This window comes from Zingiber officinale, chromosome 3B (assembly GCF_018446385.1).
Source record: "Zingiber officinale cultivar Zhangliang chromosome 3B, Zo_v1.1, whole genome shotgun sequence".
Classification (NCBI taxonomy): domain Eukaryota; kingdom Viridiplantae; phylum Streptophyta; class Magnoliopsida; order Zingiberales; family Zingiberaceae; genus Zingiber; species Zingiber officinale.
The window spans coordinates 59,784,340-59,804,461 of record NC_055991.1 but is presented as its reverse complement, the minus strand read 5'-3'; the positions used below and the strand labels follow the sequence as shown (position 1 = coordinate 59,804,461).

The 20,122-nt window shown below is 36.1% G+C and overlaps 1 non-coding gene across 1 annotated transcript; it reads right to left on the bottom strand.

The window, feature by feature from the left end:
• Window positions 1-15,779: 15,779 nt before the first annotated feature.
• LOC121968909 lies at window positions 15,780-15,886 on the bottom strand. The gene has a single exon (XR_006108426.1). It is a non-coding gene; the product is annotated as a small nucleolar RNA R71 (small nucleolar RNA).
• Between the last annotated feature and the right edge of the window lie 4,236 nt (window positions 15,887-20,122).

Genomic DNA, 20,122 nt, shown 5'->3' with positions numbered 1-20,122 from the left:
TAGGTGTAGAGGGTACTAACTTAGAAGGTACCAGGTTCAGAATGTACACTACCGTTTCCATAGTATATCCCCAAAATGAATTTGGTAATTCTGAATAACTCATCATTGATCTAACAATTTCCATAAGAGTCATATTCCTTTGTTCCACCACACCATTCTGTTGGGGTGAACCAGGTGCCGACAGTTGGGATTGAATCCCGACCTCTGATAAGTAATTCATAAACTCTCCTAAGAGTTACTCGCCACCACGATCAGACCATAGTGTCTTGATACTTTTACCATGACATTTCTCCACATCATCCTTGTATTCTTTGAACTTATCAAAACACTCAGACTTGCGGTGCATCAAGTAAATGTACCCATATCTTGAATAGTCATTTATAAAAGAGACAAAATATTTGAAACCGCCTCTCGCCTAGATAGTCATAGGTCCACACAAATCAGAATGAACCAATTCCAACACATCTTTGGCTCTATACCCCTTGGCCTTAAAAGATCTCTTTGTCATTTTTCCTTCCAAGCAAGATTCGCAGGTTGGAAAGTTTTCCACCACCAATGAACGCAAAGGTCCATCGGCTATTAGCCTTTGAATCTTACTCAAGTTAATATGACCAAGCCTTAGATGCTAAAGATATGTTTCGTTCATTTCCGAAGGTTGTTTTCTCTTATTAGAATTAGAAGATGTGTTATTAATTTCCATTTGTTGCGTTATGGGAGTTATTGGATTTAGAGTGTACAAATTGTCAACCAACGTACCAGAACAGATAACCATCCTATTTTTTTGATAACTACATTGTCATCAAAAGAAATAGAATATCCATCCATAAATAATTTAGAAACTGAAATCAAGTTTTTTCTAAAAGATGGTATGTAAAGACAATTTCTCAAAATCAAAGTTTTATTCCTATCGAAAGATAATAAATTTCCCACTGCAACAGCCGCCACTCTCATAGCATTGCACATGTAGACTGTGATTTCTCCTTCATGTAGTCGTCGGGTTTCCTGGAACCCCTGCAAAGAATTATAGACATGATCAGTGACTCCCGTATCTACACACTAGGTACCGGTTGATAACATCACTAAACATATTTCGGCAACTAATGAATAAGATACACCTTCATTGTTCTTGTTTCTGGGAGGATAGTCCAAGTTTTATTTCCAATCAATATAATTGGGACCAGTAAGTTTGTTTTCTTTTAAAATAACAGCGAAAGGATTGAAAGCCATTTTGAAATCCTGAGAATCACAAAATAAGATATTTGGTCAAAACTTTAGAATTTAAAATAATATTGATCCCTCAAACAATATAATTTAAATTCACCAATACCTCAAAACACCGTGAATTTAGTATGCCACGATAGTGTGGACGTATACTAATTCAAACATTTGTAAGAGGAGGTTTTACCCATTAATTTTATTATCTTATCAACCTAACTTTATGACAAATAAAATTAATAGTTGCTTTGTCTTCGGTCACACAAAATAATAGCAGTGACTCCGATGGGGAGGATACTATTAAATGCGCCTAAGTGTATACCATTACTTGATACTTTGCCCATTCATTAGGATTGTGCCGCTTCAGATGGAGAAGATCACACAAAACTAAATAATTTCCTATAATCATCCATAGAGGAAGTTTGATCTAGTGATCTGCAAACAAACTCATCCGATGTGGAGGAAGGCACTTAAAGCCAACGCGCAAGTTTGAATGCATCACTTACAAACCAGTAATGGAGACTGTGGAATTTATTTAAATAAACCCTCTCTCACTTAGTTATTTAAGTGAGGAATTTTAACATGCACACATAACACACATGCACACAAAGGCATACACATCATAGCACATAAAGGCAATAAATATGAAAAAATAATTTTCCAACTATTATGGCCTCATCCATAGCTGTCCTCCGTATGCCGCTGACCCTAGCCGCCGCCAACGAGTCATGTCATCGCGTCTATCTTGCTTCCTTTTCTGCTGCACCTCTGGTCCTCAAATAACACCATGCCTTGCAAGGATACGATCCACGACAAAAATAAATTTTTACATTTATCGTTCCTATATTCCACAAGAGAATGTACATGTAATCAAGATCGAACAAAATGTAAAACAACATTAATAATAATACGACAACCAACCATATTTAATTATTACAATCATGCACACACAACAACCTCGACATGCCTGAGGGTTCAAATCACACACAAGCACACAAAAGCTATAATAGTTGGATCTAGGATACCTGCAACCACAGAGTTAATATATCCAGCACATCCTACTATTATCCAGCCTAAACTTATGTATGAGCAGTGCATAAGTTAACCGAAAACCAAACACACAGAGGTAGAAAACCTGCCTTTGATACCACTTGTAGGGTGCTATTCGGAATATCGTTCTGTTTCCCCTGTACAAAAATTTGTATAAGCACAAAACTTTTCCTAGCAACCCATGTGCTCTTCAGAAGTTAAACTTGGATTGGAAATGGAACTTAACATTTTTACTCCTAGTTCGTTCTTCAAAGTTAAACTTGGATTGTAAACGAAACTTAACATTTTTACTCCAAGTTCAACCCTTGTGTTCTTCAGAAGTTAAACCATATTATAGAAGTTGATTAAATATTTATTTCAAGGATTGCCTTCCAGGTCGTTAGTGAGGCACTAGGCCTTCTTGGTTATGGGATCATCCACCACTTCCTAGACAATGCCTTTCAAAGAAATTGAATATTTAAACTTCTCACAGTAACCTTAGGTTTAACTACAGAGATCTCAATCAAAGCACAAGATCGAAACACAAAATCGAAGCACAAAAATGAAAATATGAAATCGCTAGCCTCTTTTATAACCCTTTGCCCCAGATAAAAAAGGTGAAAAAATAATAGTTTTTGTTTAGAAAAAATCTCTAGAAAAGAATTAACATAATTCTTTTTAGAAAAATTTCTTAAGAAAGAATTAGTATAATTCTTTTTAGAAAATTTCTAAAACAGAATCAACATAATTCTTTTTAGAAAAATCTCTAGGAAAGAATTAACATAATTCTTTTTAGAAAAATTTCTTAGGAAAGAATTAATATAATTCTTTTTAGAAAATTTCAAAGAAAGAATCAACGTAATATTTTTAGAAAAATCTCTAATTCTGTTGAAAAAAAATCTCCTTTTTTTTTTCCTTTTCTTTTCTTTTCTTTTGGTTTGGCTGACCCCTTGCTTGGGCACCAAGCAAGGCTTCGTCGACCCCTTACTTGGGCACCAAGCAAGGATGTGGTCGGCCCCTTTCTTGGGTAGGAAGCAAAATCAAAACGGGTGAATGCGAGGCTTTATAGAGGCTACAACAGGGACTGAGAGGAGGAATTAGTTTTGGCCTCCTGATGGACTTGAGCTTCTTGTGTTCGACCAAAACACCCAACTCAAATTCATCAATAATAACTCATACCACTAAAGAGTTATTATTGAACTACCACACCAATCCCATATTACAATATGGGCTCCTACTTATCATGAGTGCGTTAGTCTCCCTGTGTTTAAGATATCGTATGCCCGTTAATTAAATGAGTTACTGACAACTCACTTAATTAACATCTAACTCTAAGAGTAGTACCACTCAATCTTATTATCATGTCGGACTAAGTCCACCTATAGTGTTTACATGATAATCCTTATGAGCTCTTCAAGGGGACATCATCAAGCTAGATTACTATGACACAGTTTCCTTTTATAATCAACAATACACCATATAAATAATATTATTTCTCAACTTATCGAGCCTATTGATTTAAATGAATAAATCTCACCCTTTGATAAATTAAAGAAATAAATACTAAGTATATGTGTTTGTCATTATATTGGGATTAAGAGTACACACATCCATAATAACTATCTACAATATAAATTAAATAGATAACTGCATTAATATGCAACATTTGACCAGAGTGATTCTTATTTTAAAATATAAATGTTCATACAAAAAGATAGGCTTTTAGTATACATCCTAACAAGTGATCCAATGACGGTATATTAGAGGACAGCGTTGGATTTGGCCATGTTGACTCTCCGCAAGTGTACGGAAATGTCGTAAGTAATAATAAAAGATATCGTATCCACAGGGACTGGAATAACCACTAAAGATGTTTCAACACGAGATAGCTAGACAACTAATCAATGTGTTGACAAAAGCTAAATGCAACTATGCAAAGGAAAATATAGAAATAAAGGAAATAGAAACAAGAGTAAGGGCTATGATAAAGGTATGTTCTAGGAGTTTTGGTTTCTTTGTAATGATCTTCAATGTAAATGATCTACCAAATCTTATTCCTCAATTGTCCATCATTTGTAGAAGGTTGTCGGTTCCCTCTTGCAATAGGCAACCGACCAAGGATTAAAATCTACACCTAAATGCGATCAATTAGGAATGATTCTATGTTGTCCTTACATGGGCTTGCCTGTCACGTGCGCCCCTCAGATAATCAACATAGAATTCATCACTCCTCAACTGCATCAAGATATAATATATGAGCGCATACAATCTATCCTACCCTCTCGAATAACCCTATTTCACCCTCAAGATCATCCCTCGAATGTCCTTACTGTTGGTTTCTACTCAGAAAACCTAGAGGTTCCACTGTACAAAAATTTTGTACAAAGGTCTGAACCTTTCCCTAGCTACCATGTGTTCTTTTAAATTAAATTTTAGATCGCCTGCGGAACTTAACACATTTGATCCAAAACTTAATCTACTTGTTCTTTTAGGTTTTGACTTGGATCTTCTGCGGAACTTAACACGTTCGACCCAAGTCACCATAAGTTATTAATTCCATTAAATATTAATTTCCATAATTGGTTCCCAGTACTGACGTGGCGAGGCACACGACCTTCTTGGATATGGGAGCAACCACCACCGACTAGACAAAACCTTTTATGGAAAGCTAATATTTAATTTCCTAAAATAACTTTAGGTTAACCGAAAAGAACAATCAAATCACAAGGAAAAGAAAAAAACAAAAGAACACAACATCGAAAAACATATTCGAAATACTAGAATCGTAAGCCTCTTGTATTTGGTATTATTTCCATAAATAACTAGTATGATGCGGAAAGGAAAAATTACTAGTTATACATTCTAGAAAGACTCCTTGATCTTCTACCGTATTCCTCTTCTAACCTCGGACGTTGTGTGGGCAACGATCTTCCGAGATGAGAAACCACCAACCACCTTCTTCTTCTCCTAGCTAGGTTCGGCCACAACAAGGAAGCTTTACCAAGGATGAAGAACAAATCACCAACCAAGCTCCAAGGGATGCAAGCTTTCTCTCCTTCTTCTTCTTCTTCTCCAAGTAGTATCTGGCCTCCACAAGATCTCCAAGAAATAGGGATGATTCGGCCACCACAAAGAGGAAGAGAAGAAAAGAGGTTGGCCGGCCACAACACCAAGGAAAAGAGGAAGAGAAATAATAGAAGTTGTACCTCATGAAGGCACCCCCTCCCCTTCTTTTATATTCCTTGGCCTTGGTAATTTAGGAAATTTAATTACAATAAAATTTCCTTAATTTTCCTTGACATGAATTAATTAATAAAAATTAAACAAAATTTCTTAAAACAACATGTCTTGGCCGGCCACATCAAAGAGAAGCAAATTAGACAAGTTTCAATCAACAAATTAAAACTTCCTAATTTGTTTCCGGAAATTTTAAAATAAAATTTCTCTTCAATAATCCCTTCATAGTTAATAAAAAGAAATTTCTATAATTTTAATTTTTCAACATGTGAATAATTTTTAAAGAGAAAATAAAATATTTCTCCAATCTACAAATAAGGAAAGAGATTTAATCTCTTTCTTTAATCTTTTGTAGATCCTTTTCAAGAGAGATATTTTAATTTTAATTCTCTTTAATAAATTATATCTTCCACATAATAAAAATTAAAATTAAAATCCTTTTTAATTTAATTATGGCCGGCCCCTCTAGCTTGGGTTCAAGCTAGGGCCGACCACCCTAAACCATGCTTAGGCCAGCCCTAGCTTGATTCCAAGCTAGCTTGGCCGACCCCCTTTAGGTGGGTATAGAAGGTGGGTATAGGTGGGTATAGTACTCTATAAATAAGAGGCTACGATAGGGACCGAGAGGAGCAATTGGTTTTGGTCTCCCGATAAAATTAAGCATCCCGTGTTCGCCCCGAACACACAACTTAATTTTATCAATAATAATTCATTCCACTAGAGAACTATTATTAAACTACCGCACCAATCCCAAATTACATTTTTGGGCTCCTTCTTATTATGAGTGTGTTAGTCTCCCTGTGTTTAAGATATCGAATGTCCACTAATTAAGTGAGTTACTGACAACTCGTTTAATTAATATCTTCATCCAAGAATAGCACCACTCAACCTTATCGTCATGTCGGACTAAGTCCACCTGCAGGGTTTAACATGACAATCTTTATGAGCTCATCTTGAGGACATTATCAACCTAGATTACTAGGACACAGTTTCCTTCTATAATCAACACACACTATAAGTGATATCATTTCCCAACTTATCGAGCTTATTGATTTATCGAACTAAATCTCATCCATTGATAAATTAAAGAAATAAATATCAAATATATGTGCTTGTTATTATATTAGGATTAAAAGCACACACTTCCATAATAACTGAGTTATTTGTTCCTTTATAAAGTCAGTATAAAAGAAACAACTTCAAATGGTCCTACTCAATACACTCTAAGTGTACTAGTGTAATTATATAGTCAAGATAAAGTAATTCCTAATTACACTACGACCTTCCAATGGTTTGTTCCTTTCCATTTTGGTCGTGAGCTACTGTTTATAATTTATAAGGTACTGATAACATCATCTTCTGTATGTAGCACCACATACTATGTTATCTACAATATAAATTAATTGAACAACTACAAACAAATGTAGATAATTTGACCAAATGTGATTCTTTATTCAAAACAAATGTTTACAAAAGCTTAGGCTTTCAGTATACACTCCAACACTTACACGGGCATGTTCCTGTCATGAATGTCCTTCGGAAAATCGAATGAGACACAATCTCTACAAGATCCACAAGATATCCAAACATTCAATCAAGCATGGTAATTAGGTCCAAACACAACAATCCATGCAAGATCAAAAAGATATAAAATAGGGCAAAATCATAGAAATAGGAAATTGGCAAATCCACATGAGTTTTACATCAAATCTTCATTACAAATACTCCCTCCATTCTAGAACAAGAGATCTAATCCATGGAATGAGGAGGGAAATCCGAAGAAAGAAATATTACAAGCATTCTTGATCCCAAAATTCAAGAAAAGAGAAAAAGAAAACTTATCTATGATGAAGAATAGTTTTCAGATCCAATCCTCAATTATGGAGTCGATACATTAAAGATCCGCCCTTGAATCGTCAAAAAATCCCTCCGAGAAGGTGGAGGAACGATCCAAATCTTGATTCCCCCCAAAATGGAGAAGATCCCCTTTCAATTCATGAAGGAGGCCTTATATAGAGGTAGGATTTGGGTGCCACACAACCCTGAGGCACGACCGTGTGAGGCTTACACGGCCAAGGCCACTCCCTTCTCTGCCTAGCTTACACGGCCGTGTGTGATACACGGCCGTGGCACACATTGCTTTTGCTTCCTTTGCACGGCCGTGTAGATCTACACAACCTGCAATGCCTTTGCCTCTGGAAACCTCGTACAGCCGTGTAGATCTACACGACCATATAAGGCTTCAGCTCTGGATGGCTTGCATAGCCGTGTAGTGTACATGACCATGGTCTTTCTGGCTTCAAATCTTAGCACGACCGTGTGAGGTTCACACGGCCTTGACAACTTCCACCTCTACTGCAGCCACACGACCAGAAATCTCCACACGGCCTGGGCAACTTCCACCTCTGCTGTAGCCACACGACCAAAAATCTCCACATGTCTGGGCAACCCCCATGGTAGGGTCATGTGAGGTTAAGGAATGTTCCTTCCTCTCTAGCTTCGCTTGTAGATTTGGCCTCGAACATTAATCCTTCACCAAATTCGACCCTTGTGTACAGAAAATGCACAAAAGCAGATATTCGAACAAAAAGAGTAAATATATTAAAAGGAAAGCTGGAAGTACGAAAATACGTAGACAAAGCATGTGCAAAGTATGTGAATGTGCGTCAAAACATGCTAAATAAAGGTATATAATCTACGCACATCACACTCCCAGACTTGAACCTTTGCTTGTCCTCAAGAAAAATGCTGCAATCTAAATTCATATGTTTTACAATGCTTTCATATCCCTAATGCACTTTCCTAACTCTATCAAAATGTTTCATTAATAAGCATGATCATGGAAACAAGTTAAGTATGGCTCAAGCATAAGTCTCTTGTGCACAGTGCAAGGTAATTCAAAACTTTTCAAGTTTCAATCTATGTCCTAGTCAAGTCGTCATCAAATTTGAATTTCTAATGTTTCCGGTGATAGACAAGTAACTAGTGATAGACACTTACTTTCCAAACACTTGGTTTATATTTCTCAATCAACCCAAGGTCTCAAAGGTGTGCTCAATCTCAAGAGAAGCTAAGAAGTCATTTCCCCAGTAACCTAACTCGGTCTCAAAGGGGTGACTTGCTAGATTTCACTCATGACAACTATTTTTTTATATCCCTTATTCGCTTTTTTCTGTTTTTTTCATAAGTATTTGTATTGTGAAAATCTTATTCACAAATGTACTTTTAGCACAAATGTTGGGATATTTTGATTTTTTCAAATGAGCTTACATGATTTGAGCCTCATCCAGTAACTAAAATGAAGTTTGAGAAATCACCATGGAAACCAAGTACTAAATAAACAAGATGAATCATGACTATTTCAATGATATCAACCATTAAGAATCAAGTATAAGTGAAGTGAAGATAAGATTTTTAAGGTCAAGCTAAAACTAAAACTCATCTCTATATGATACTTAGCTTCTTTCATGCTACCCAAGATAGAGAAAAGAGGTTGATTAAGCATACTACTAGCATCACTTAAAACATCATGAATCTAGATAATGAACGTGCTAACATTTTAACTTGAAGACAAAAAAGCATATAAGTGAAGTTTTGATGTTCTCAAGATATATGCCACAAGATTTTCAAAAGATAGCCAAGTGACTATCAATAACAAGCAATCAAAGCAAGAGCAAATGAAAAAACAAGAACTAAACATGCAAAAAACAAGCAAAAACTGAAAACTAATGCATAAAGAAAAATCAGGTTAACACACCCCCAGACTTAAACTTTTCATCGTCCCGATGAAATCAATATGGTGGAGGAGGTGAGGTGAACGAGGGAAAGGAGGCCTACAACATGGTTGGCCAATGGGAAAACTAGGAAAACCCGGAGTTTCACTCAGGATTATATGATACTCAAACAAAGCTCAACTTGTTGGCTAGTGATACTCATGCTGTGTATAAAATCTCTCATTCTAGCTTGATCCGTATCATAATCCTGGACAAATTCATCCACTTGACCTTGAAAATTCCTCGTGAACTGAAAGTGATTTTGTACTTCTCTAAACTGATCATTCGATAAAGAGAAGTGACCTTCCAACATTTCTCGTTGGGCATTTTACTTCTCATGAAGTGAATCTAGAGATGCACGAAAATCTGAGAAGTCAAATCTGGAGGGACCTATACTATAGGCAAAAGAATGCCTAGCAGCATCCGGATAACCGGAGGGCTGCGGGTATCCAGATGTCGAGGGCTTAATGTGTGGCTCTGTATCTCCGGATATGGGGAGAACATTTGTAACACCCCACCCTCCTCACTACTAGACTGTGAGGGCGGAGCGCTACTGGACTACTAACTTTACTTAACTCAGCGGAATTCTAAACACATGACAATCTTAATAAATTCTTATGCTAAATCCCAAGGCTTCTATAGTCCAGACATCACACATCCATCCGCACCTCCTTGTCGCCTTCCTTTATCTGCAGTAAGAGGAAATGCAACTATAAGCAAAATTGCTTAGTAAGCGCTATCTAACTCACAAAAACTCGAATATGCATGTAAATATACTGAAATCCATGAACTAAAAGCTCTAAAGAAAATACTACACATGCTTATCTAATAGCAAAAGAATAATGCATACTGGAATGCTAAACATGTAAAGCTAATCAGAATAACATGCTAGCATAAGGAAAACTAAAACTTGCTGAGTTTTAAACACTTTCTGAATCTTATTTCACTTGCTTAAAAACTTATTCTTTTATTTCACTTGTTTAAAACTTATACTTTAATACTTCAAAATAATAATCAACTTTCTTCTTGGGCCCAGGCGTAGTACCATCTTATGCGCGTTCCCTAATAGGTTGGGGTAGCGAGCCACCAATCCTAAAAGAGCAGACCTCGGTCTACCAGGGCCAAGACCTCGGAATTGGACAACTGGATTTGTTTAACGACAACCTCGGAAGTCGGGTACTAGCCTCTTAAATAAAGTAAAATACTTGTTATCTTTTATTGCTTCTAATATATAATGCCTCGACATTTTCTTTAAGCACCTTGTGTGCCAAAATCCCAAAAGTCTTGACTTTGGAATCTACTTAAGGCCTTGGTTTTTCTCTTTCATTTCTTTATCTTTCTTACACTTGTTAATACTTCAAATAAAAGAAGGCTTCTTTAAAAACTGAAATGTTTAAACAACTCCTAACATCGAAATGCTTAAGCAAAAATCTGCATACAATGCTAATAAAATTCTGAAATGCTAAAAAAATCAAAATTGAAATGCTAAACTATCAAAGACTGCAATGCTAGACAATTCAAAATCTGCACTATAAACTTTAACAAAATTTGCACCATAAGCTCTTAAGAAATCAGCACTACAAGCTCTAAGGAAATCTGCTCTAAAGGAATCTGCATTTTAAGCTCTAATAAATTTGCACTATAAGTTTAATTAAAATCTGCACTATAAGCTTAAATAAAATCTGTACTATAAGCTTAATTAAAATCTGCACTATAAGCTTAATTAAAATCTGCATTATAAGCTTAAATAAAAATCTGCACTATAAGCTTAATTAAAATCTGCACTATAGGCTTAATTAAAATCTGCACTATAAGCTTAAATAAAAATCTGCACTATAAGCTTAATTAAAAATCTGCATTATAGGCTTAATTAAAATCTGCACTATAAATTCCATCAACAATCTACACTACAAGTTCCACCAAAAATCTGCACTATAAACTTAATTAAAATCTGCAAATCTAATTAAGCTACTAGAGATCTAATTGGATCTTCCAATGCTAAACCATCAAAAATCTGAAAGTAAAGTTTCCATCCTTAATTTACGTCATCAACATTTGATCATCATCTTTTCTGAATCTAATATTCCCTTAAATTTATGCATTCTCTTCCCATAAATTAATCAATATGATATCTGTCTCATGCTCACTACATAACAAAACAATTTACTCCTTTCTAAATCTAAATGAACTAAATTTAGTTTCATGGCAGCAGCACCAATCAAACAATAAGGAATAAACTAAACCACATATTCAAATTAATTAAAACCTCTTCTCATCTTCTTTATGAAACTCACGGCAGGAAATCTTCAAAATCATTAATCTTTGCGGCATGCGTCGGAAATCAAGAATACATGAATCTGAAACTACTCTACTGTAGGTGAGGAAGCACTTACCTTTGCGTTCTTGGACTTACAACCGGAAAGAAAACTTCTAGGGTTTGCGGGAATTGCAAGCTTCGACCCCTCCTTCGTGCTCACGGTTTCCCCTTGACGAGAGGATCACAACCATGTGAAGATCTCCATGAAATCTCCCTTGGCCGGCCGCCGGAGAGGAACCCTAGATCCCCCCCTTTTTTCCTTCACCCAAACAGGAGACGTTGTGCCATCGGGAGAGAAAAGGAGAGGAGAGGTTTAGGTTTTGGAAAATAATCCCTAAGTTCTAACTTTTTATAACTTAATATTTCTATTAACTATCTTAAATAAATTCGCTACCTTTTCTAAACAGACAAATCTAACATCAACTTATCCCTTTTATAATCCAATATTCTGTTAACTATCTTAAATAAATTCGCTACATTTTCTAAACAGACAAATCCAACATCAACTTATCCCTTTTATAATCCAATATTCTGTTAACTATCTTAAATAAATTTTGCTACCTTTTCTAAACAGAACCGCCTGCTTGACCACTTGGTCAGCCAAATTTGCTTAAGGCTTGGTTCGGCCGGAGGTTGCAGGTTTGAATCTCGGCTAATTTTCTTTATTTTTTGTAACTTGTTTCTTTTGGTAAAAATACCAAACGAACTCCAAAAATTACATAAAAATACTCTAAAAATCTCTAGAATTTTTCTAAATCATTTCTAAATATTTTTAACTACTATTAGGACTCGAAATGAGGAAATTTGGGTTGTTACAACATTCTCGGGGTCTAAATCAGTGATTACCCAATTAGTTGGGTTGCGAACTGAAGTTCAATCAGGATAATGAAGAGGTAAAGGAAAACCATTCCTTCTATAAAATGCAAAACCATTCTCATCCCGAACAATCATTTTCATAGCAAGACATGCATCCATGTCGATCATATCATTGCCATGAATAACTTCCAACCCATCTAAATCAAGCTCCAAGTTAATGGCTATTTGAGTAATCAAACTACCAAGAACTATTGATCCCAAAGATGCCCTCGCAGTTCTCACTAAGGTTTGCAAAAAATGAAAACCGGAGTCAAAATCAACCTTATGTAACATAGCCCATAGAGAATAAAGTTCTACTTTCTTAATGACTCCATCACTTTCCCCTCTACCAAAAATAGTTTTGCTCATGACTCGATGTAGATATCTAAAAACAGGGTTTTGCATGTGAGAAGCCTTGGCTCTAGAGGGCTCATAGGGTTGATCTAATCCAGTGATCGAACTCCAAAATTATTCCAATTAAACCTAGAATCAAACCTCCGAGAGTAATCTGATGGATTAGGTTACTTTATCTTAACTCCACTTGTATTTTTCCTGAGTTTGATACTTATATGTTTGATCTTTGAGATGTCATTCTTATTATCTATACAATCTTTATTTGATATTCCTATTCTGTAGGGTGCACATGTGTATGGTGTATACGATAGGAATTTACGTTAAGATTGTTTATATGCAATAGTATACACACGAGTTTGGTGTGTACTATAGGAGTTATTATGTTGATTATACATATATTAGTGTGTACACATGTATAGGTATTGCTACATATTGTAGATGCTGTTGGTAGGCGCATGTTGGGTCTCTTCATGTATATAGGTATATGTGACTGATGGATTATGTTTCTGGATCCATGTGTGTTGTGTGTTCATACATGTCGGGTGAGTATTATTGGAGGTATCTTGTCAATTATACCTTTATTTTTATGTGCATGATGTGCAAAGATTATATAAACTCTTATGTATATTTTGACGCACATTCACATATTTTACTCATGTTTGATCTGTGAATTTTTACACCTCTTGTCTTACTTTTAGCATAATTACTTTTCTTTTTCAAAGATCTACTCTTTGTGTATTTTTTTGTTGACAAGAGCAATTTTGGAGTGAAAATGGCATTCGTTGACGATCTAGAGAGCATACAAAGGCAAATGACACTGGTCGTGTGATCTCACATGGCTGTGTCAAAGATGTAGAAGGGAGGATGGCCACAACCGTGTAAAGCCACACAACCATGTGGCCCGAGCAGAGGAGAAATAAAGTTTGGTCGTGTGATCCTACACGGGGGTGTAGCTTTCCAGAGCCGATGCAGAAACTGGCCGTGTGAATCCACACGGTTGTGTGGCTTAACTAGAAGAGGAGCAGAACACTAACGTGTGATCCCACATAGTCGTGTCACTCATCTAGAGAACAAGCAAGACACGGTAGTGTGACTCCACATGGTCGTGTGACCTTAGCCGAGGCAAAGAGGACACCAGCCATGTAGATGCCACGCGGCCGTGGCATGGGCCGTGCCAGGCCCATGCCCTGCACTCTATAAGGGATTTTCTTCCCCTTTCCAAGGGGAGGAAGGTTCTCCCTTTGGGAGTGTCATCTTGGTGCCAATCTCCATCTTCTCCGATCTTCGTTCTATGATCCAAAGTCATATCCATCACCTCATCGACTCCGGATGCTTGGGATTGGATCCGAAGATCACTCTACAACATTGGATAAACATCTCTTCCCTCTTCTCTATTGTTAGGTTTGAATGCATGTAATTCATATGTCTTTGGATCTCTTTTCTTCTTGCTATAGAGTAGATTCTTTGTCTTAGGATTAAGGGAGTAATTGTTGTGTGATTTGATTTAATAACTTATAGATATGTCAATTTCCTATCTAGATGATATTATCATGCTTTGTATCTATTTGATCTTATGTGAATGCATGTGTTTGAACTTAATTCTCATGTTTGATTGAGTGGTTGTATAGATTTGTTGATCTCATAGGGCAATACCCTATATCGTATGACCGAGCGACCCTAGTGACAGGGGTAGCCCGTTAACGGAGGTCTAGGGTATCACATTAAAAGGAAAGGCAATTCTCCACAAGGAAGTAGATAGTTGTGTGTGTAATTGTCATCCTCATCTTTGTGGTTATTGAGTATGAGTGTGTTCTTATGTTGTATAACCGAGGGGTCTTAGTGACAAGGGTAACCCGTTAACGGACTTCATAGGAATCATTCCTGTTTAATGGTAAAATATGTTGATCAAAATATCTAGCAGCCTTTTGTCCATTGCAGGGAAGAGATAGAAACTTCCTACAATTGCATGTGAATTGAAGATAGGCAATTGGTAAACCATGTTACATTGATAAACATCACAATGAAATTGAACCACTAGAACATTCCCCAAAACCATGTTTCTCTCTATCTTATTCTCAGTTTCACTTCTTCAACTTAGTTCATATTTGGTTTCTATCCATTGTTTAGCTAATTCTACGTAAGAGGTCACTAGTGATTATACCAGTCCCTGTGGGTTTGATATCTTTTATATTACTGATGATGTAATCGTGCATTTACGGGAACAAAACAAGTTTTTGACGTTGTTGTCGAGGATTACGTTTATAACATTAGTTGACAATCATTTGAGTTAGACTAAACTTGTTTTATTTTCTTTTATTGTAAATACATTTTGTAATTTAGTTTTGGTAAATACATCTTGCATTTTCTTACTTTTAATTCTACAATTTTCTTTCCTTTTTGTAATTTAAATTCTACATTTTAGATTTTCAGCAACTTTATTCTAATTCAAAAACTAAAAAATTCTGTTTTGTATATAGAAATTGTGATTGGAATATTTGTAATCTTGTTCTTGCATGTAAAGATCTAATTTTGCAAGAAATTTGTTACCACTCGATCCTGAAATCGATAGAACATACCAAAGAAGAAGGAACCTGCAAAAACATCAAGAAGAACAAGAATCATTTGAAATGGCAAACAAACTTCTCAAAGATTACGTAGCGCCATATGCACGTGGGCTTTGGTCTAGCATCACAAGACCACCTATTAAAGCCAATAATTATTAGATTAAGCCTGCAATGATCATGATGGATAAAAAAAATAAATTTGGAGGTGGACCTCATGAAGATTTGAACCAACATTTGGAAGTTTTCTATAAAATTTATAGCACAATGAAGATAAATGGAGTTCTTGAAGAAGCAATAAGATTATTGTTATTTGAGTTTTCTTTAAGAGATAGAGCCAAGCAGTGACTTAATTCCTTACCTATCAATAGTATCACATATTGGGAACAATGCGAGCAAATATTTCTTGATAAATTCTATCCTCCCAGCAAAACTGCCCATATGAGGAATTTAATAACATGTTTCATACAATTAAATTCATAATTATTATTTGAGGCATGGGATAGATTCAAAAATATGTTCAGGCAATGTCCGCTTCACGGACATGAGAACTGGCTAGTGCTACACACTTTTTATAACGTAATCAATTATCACATTAAGGTGTCCCCTGATTCCGCAGCTAGAGAGGCATTAATAAACAAAAGCTTAGATGAGTCCAAAAATATCATAGAAAGTATTGTTGAAGTGTATACTAAAAGCCTAGTTTTTGTAAACATTTATTTTTGAAATAAAAGAATCACATTGGTCAATATCTGCATTTATTTGTTAAATGTAATTGTTCAATTAATTTATATAGTAGATAACATGGAGTGTGGTGTCACACTCAGAAAATCATGTTGTCGGTTCTCTATAAATTATAAACAGTTGCTCACGACTAAGATGGAAAGGAACAAACCATCAGAATAGTCGTAGTGTAATTAAGTATTAGTTTATCTTAACTAATAAATTACACTGATACACTTTAAGTGTATTAAGTAGGACCATTTAGGTAAGTTCTTTTTGTACTGACTTAGTAAAAGAACTAGACCTTAGTTATTATGGAAGTATGTGCTCTTAATCCTAATATAATAACAAGCACATATATTTAATATTTATTTCTTTGACTTATCAAAGGGTGAGGTTTAGCTCGATAAATCAATATGCCCGATAAGTTGGGAAATGATATTACTTATAGTGTGTGTTATTGATTATAGAAGGAATCTGTGTCCTAGTTATCTAGGTTGAGAATGTCCCAAAGAGGAGCTCATAAGGATTGCCATGTTAAACCCTGCAGGTGGACTTAGTCCGACATGATAATGAAGTTGAGTGGTACTACTCTTGGAGCTAGATATTAATTAAGTGAGTTGTCAGTAACTTACTTAATTAGTGGGCATTCATAATCTTAAACACAGGGAGACTAACACACTCATGATAAGAAGGAGCCCATAATGTAATTTGGGATTGGTGCGGTAGTGCGATAATAACTCTCTAGTAGAATGAGTTATTATCGATGAACTTGAGTTGTGTGTTCGGGGCGAACACGGGATACTCAAGCTCATCGGAAGGCCAAAATCAATTTCTCCTCTAGGTCCCTATCATAGCCTCATTATAGCCTCAAGTCCATCCAAATATAAGGCTCTTCTTGGTGTCCAAGAAGTGGGCTGGTCCAATTCTTGGTGACCAAGCAAGGGCCGACCACATCATCTTCTATAGGGGTCGGCCCTTTGCTTGGTGACCAAGCATGAAGGGGTTGGCCACAATATTCAAACAAGGAGGAGTGTTTTTGAATTTTTAAAATCTTCTCTTTGTAGAAAACTATAGGTTTTAAAAGAGAGATTTTAATTTTAAAAATTTTCCTTATTTGAATTAGTCCACATGTTTTAATAGAGAGTTTTAAAAGTTTTAAAACTTTCCTTTTTTAACCATCCTCATGGTTTAAGAAAAAATGAAGATAAGTTTTAAAATTAAAATTTTCTATCATCATGTTAAAAAAAGATATTTTATCAGAGAAGTTTTAAATTTTAAAACATGGTTTTAATTTTTAGAACTTTCCTTTTTTAACTCCTACTTTAGAAAAGAGAGCTTGTAAATTTTATAAGAGGAGTACTTCTTGTAAAATTTAAAAAAATATTTTTTCCTTATTCCTCTTGATGAGGTGGCCGGCCACCTTGCTTGGTGCCCAAGCAAGTGGCCAGCCATATTAAAAATAATAAAATCATCAAATTTATTTTTGGTGATTGATTCAATCAAGAAGAAAGAAAAGGAAAATTAAAAGGGAAAAGGAAAAGCTAGAGGAAGATTTTAATTTTTGTAAAAATTCTTCCCTTATTTGCCTTGGGCAACTAATATAAAAGAAGGGGTGAGGGGGCTTCATAAGATACAACTCTTATTCTTTTGCTTGGAGATCTCTTGGTGGTCGACCCCTCTCTCTTCTCCCTTTCCCTTTGCTCTCTTCTCCTTGGTGGTGGTGGTGGCCAGATTTTAGAAGAAGAGGAAGAAGCTTTTGGGTGGTGTTCATCTTGGAGGATTGTCGCCCACACGACGTCCAAGGTGAGGCGAGGAATACGGCAGAAGATCTCGAGGTCATTAGCTTACAAAGAGAAGGTATAACTAGTAGTTTTCTTCCGCATCATACTAGTTATTTTCTTTGTAAGAATTCTAAATACAAGAGACAATTAAATCTAGTTTATCGAATTTATTTTTTGAGTCTGTGTTTTATTCTTTTTTGAATTTGTGATTCGATTGTTCATTTTGGTTAACCTAGAGTTATTTAAGGAAATTAAATATTAGCTTTCCTTAAAAGGTTTTGTCTAGGCGGTGGTGGTTGCTCTCATATCCAAGAAGGCAATGTGCCTCGCCATTCAGTCCTGGAAGTCAATTTTGGAAATTAATATTTAATGGAATTAATAACATAGGTGGATTTGAATCAATAGTGTTAAGTTCCGCTTGCGATTCAAATCTAAACCATTAAAAACATATAAGTTAAATTTAGAATCAATGATGTTAAGTTCCGTCTGTAATTCCTAATTTAACTTCTAAAGAACACAATAAGTTATTTAAGGAAAGGTTCGACACTTGTACAAAAATTTTTGTACAGTGGAACCGGTACGTTTTCCTAGGACTAACGAACAAGTATAACTCAGAATCATCATCAATGGGCTTCTGAAAGATATGGAGGCTCTTTTATAGAAATCCTATCAAGGCATCAGGAAAGTTTGATGTGGATGCAATCACTGTAATGTCAGCAAAACTGGATGCTCTACCTAAAAAGCTTTAAAACATGGGAACTAATTGTTGGGATCTAGCGCGCTAAACACGCAGAAGCGCAATGGAGATTTACTAGATCCTCCATCCAGCACATCCATGAGAAGGGAATAAACATTGCATACAAGCAATCTATACTAAGTTAGATGATAGGATTATACCCTTGATGCGTGCACATGATCTCCCGACAGCTCGGATCTCAGCACGATCACACGTCCGTGCCTCTATGGTATCCACACGAACAAGCCTTGTCTTTTCTTGTCTCACAAACAAAGCAAGATGGAGAAGAAAGCGCATAAGGTTGTGCTAGCAACCTCAATTGTGTGTTTCGGCCAAGAGAGGCAAGGAGGAAGAAGAAGAATCAAAGAGGCTCTTCACATTCTCATCTAATGAAAATCATATGAAAAATATCATCCAAAATGATATTTATATCCATCCCATGGTATACCAAGAGTCTCCACCCTTTCATCTTCTAATCCAATGGCTCAAAATTAACCATCCAATCCAATGGTTCAATTTTGACCATTCAACTTCCTTGGTGAACTTGAGTTCACCCAATGAGTCCAACCCATTGATTCTCAAGCAACTTGACTCAATCCAACAATTGAATCCCTTTGAGTCTAACTCAATGAGTCAAATTCGAATTACACTTAATCCAATGATTCATCACATGAACCTATCTCCATATCAACTTGTTCTTTGTGTGTGACCCTATAGGTTCTTGTAACGTTGATAATGTATCCAAATCACCATTTAGATGCATAAGCAATGAGTGACATCTAGCAAGGCATCATTACTACCCAAGTGATGAGAAAGTTGAGATCCGACCTAACCTGTCCGTGGCTATTATCTTGTATGACTTGGTCCCTCTATCCTTGATATCTAGTGTAACGCTCGAAAATTCTCAAAACTATTTTAGAAATATTCTATGATTTTTCTGGAATTTTAGAGTATTTTTATGGAATTTTTAGAGTAGCTGAAGTAGCAAAAATAAATAGGACCGTAAAATAGCCTACGCGGGAATTGAACCCAAGACCTATTGGGTCCTATGACTTATGGTGAACCATGGTAACCAGGTGAACCCAGCAGGGCCGTGCTGAAAGGAAAGGGATTCAATAATATTTATGTTAGGTTTGGGCGAAAATTACCACTTAATATAAATAGGAAATAAATGAGTGAAGGGTTATTTGGATCGTGATTTTCCTCTTCTCAAACCCTCACCGCCGAACCTTCCCTTCTCTTCTCCTTGTTTAGGCGCCAACCATAAGAACAACCTAGGGTTCCTTTCCTAGGGCTTCAAGGACACCTTCCGGCGACATCTCCGACACGAGGACGTTCCTCTCCGCGAGAAGAACGCATAGACGCGAGAAGATCGTCGAAAGGATCGTCTCCTTCGGAAATCTAGCGATTAGAATCGTAAGAAAATCCGAACAAGAGGTAAGAAACCCCTCACCTGCAGTATAAGTAGCATCCGTGTGAATTCCATGTTTTAGTTTAGTAATATGTAGACTTTCGGCACAAGGATGCGAATTAGTGCA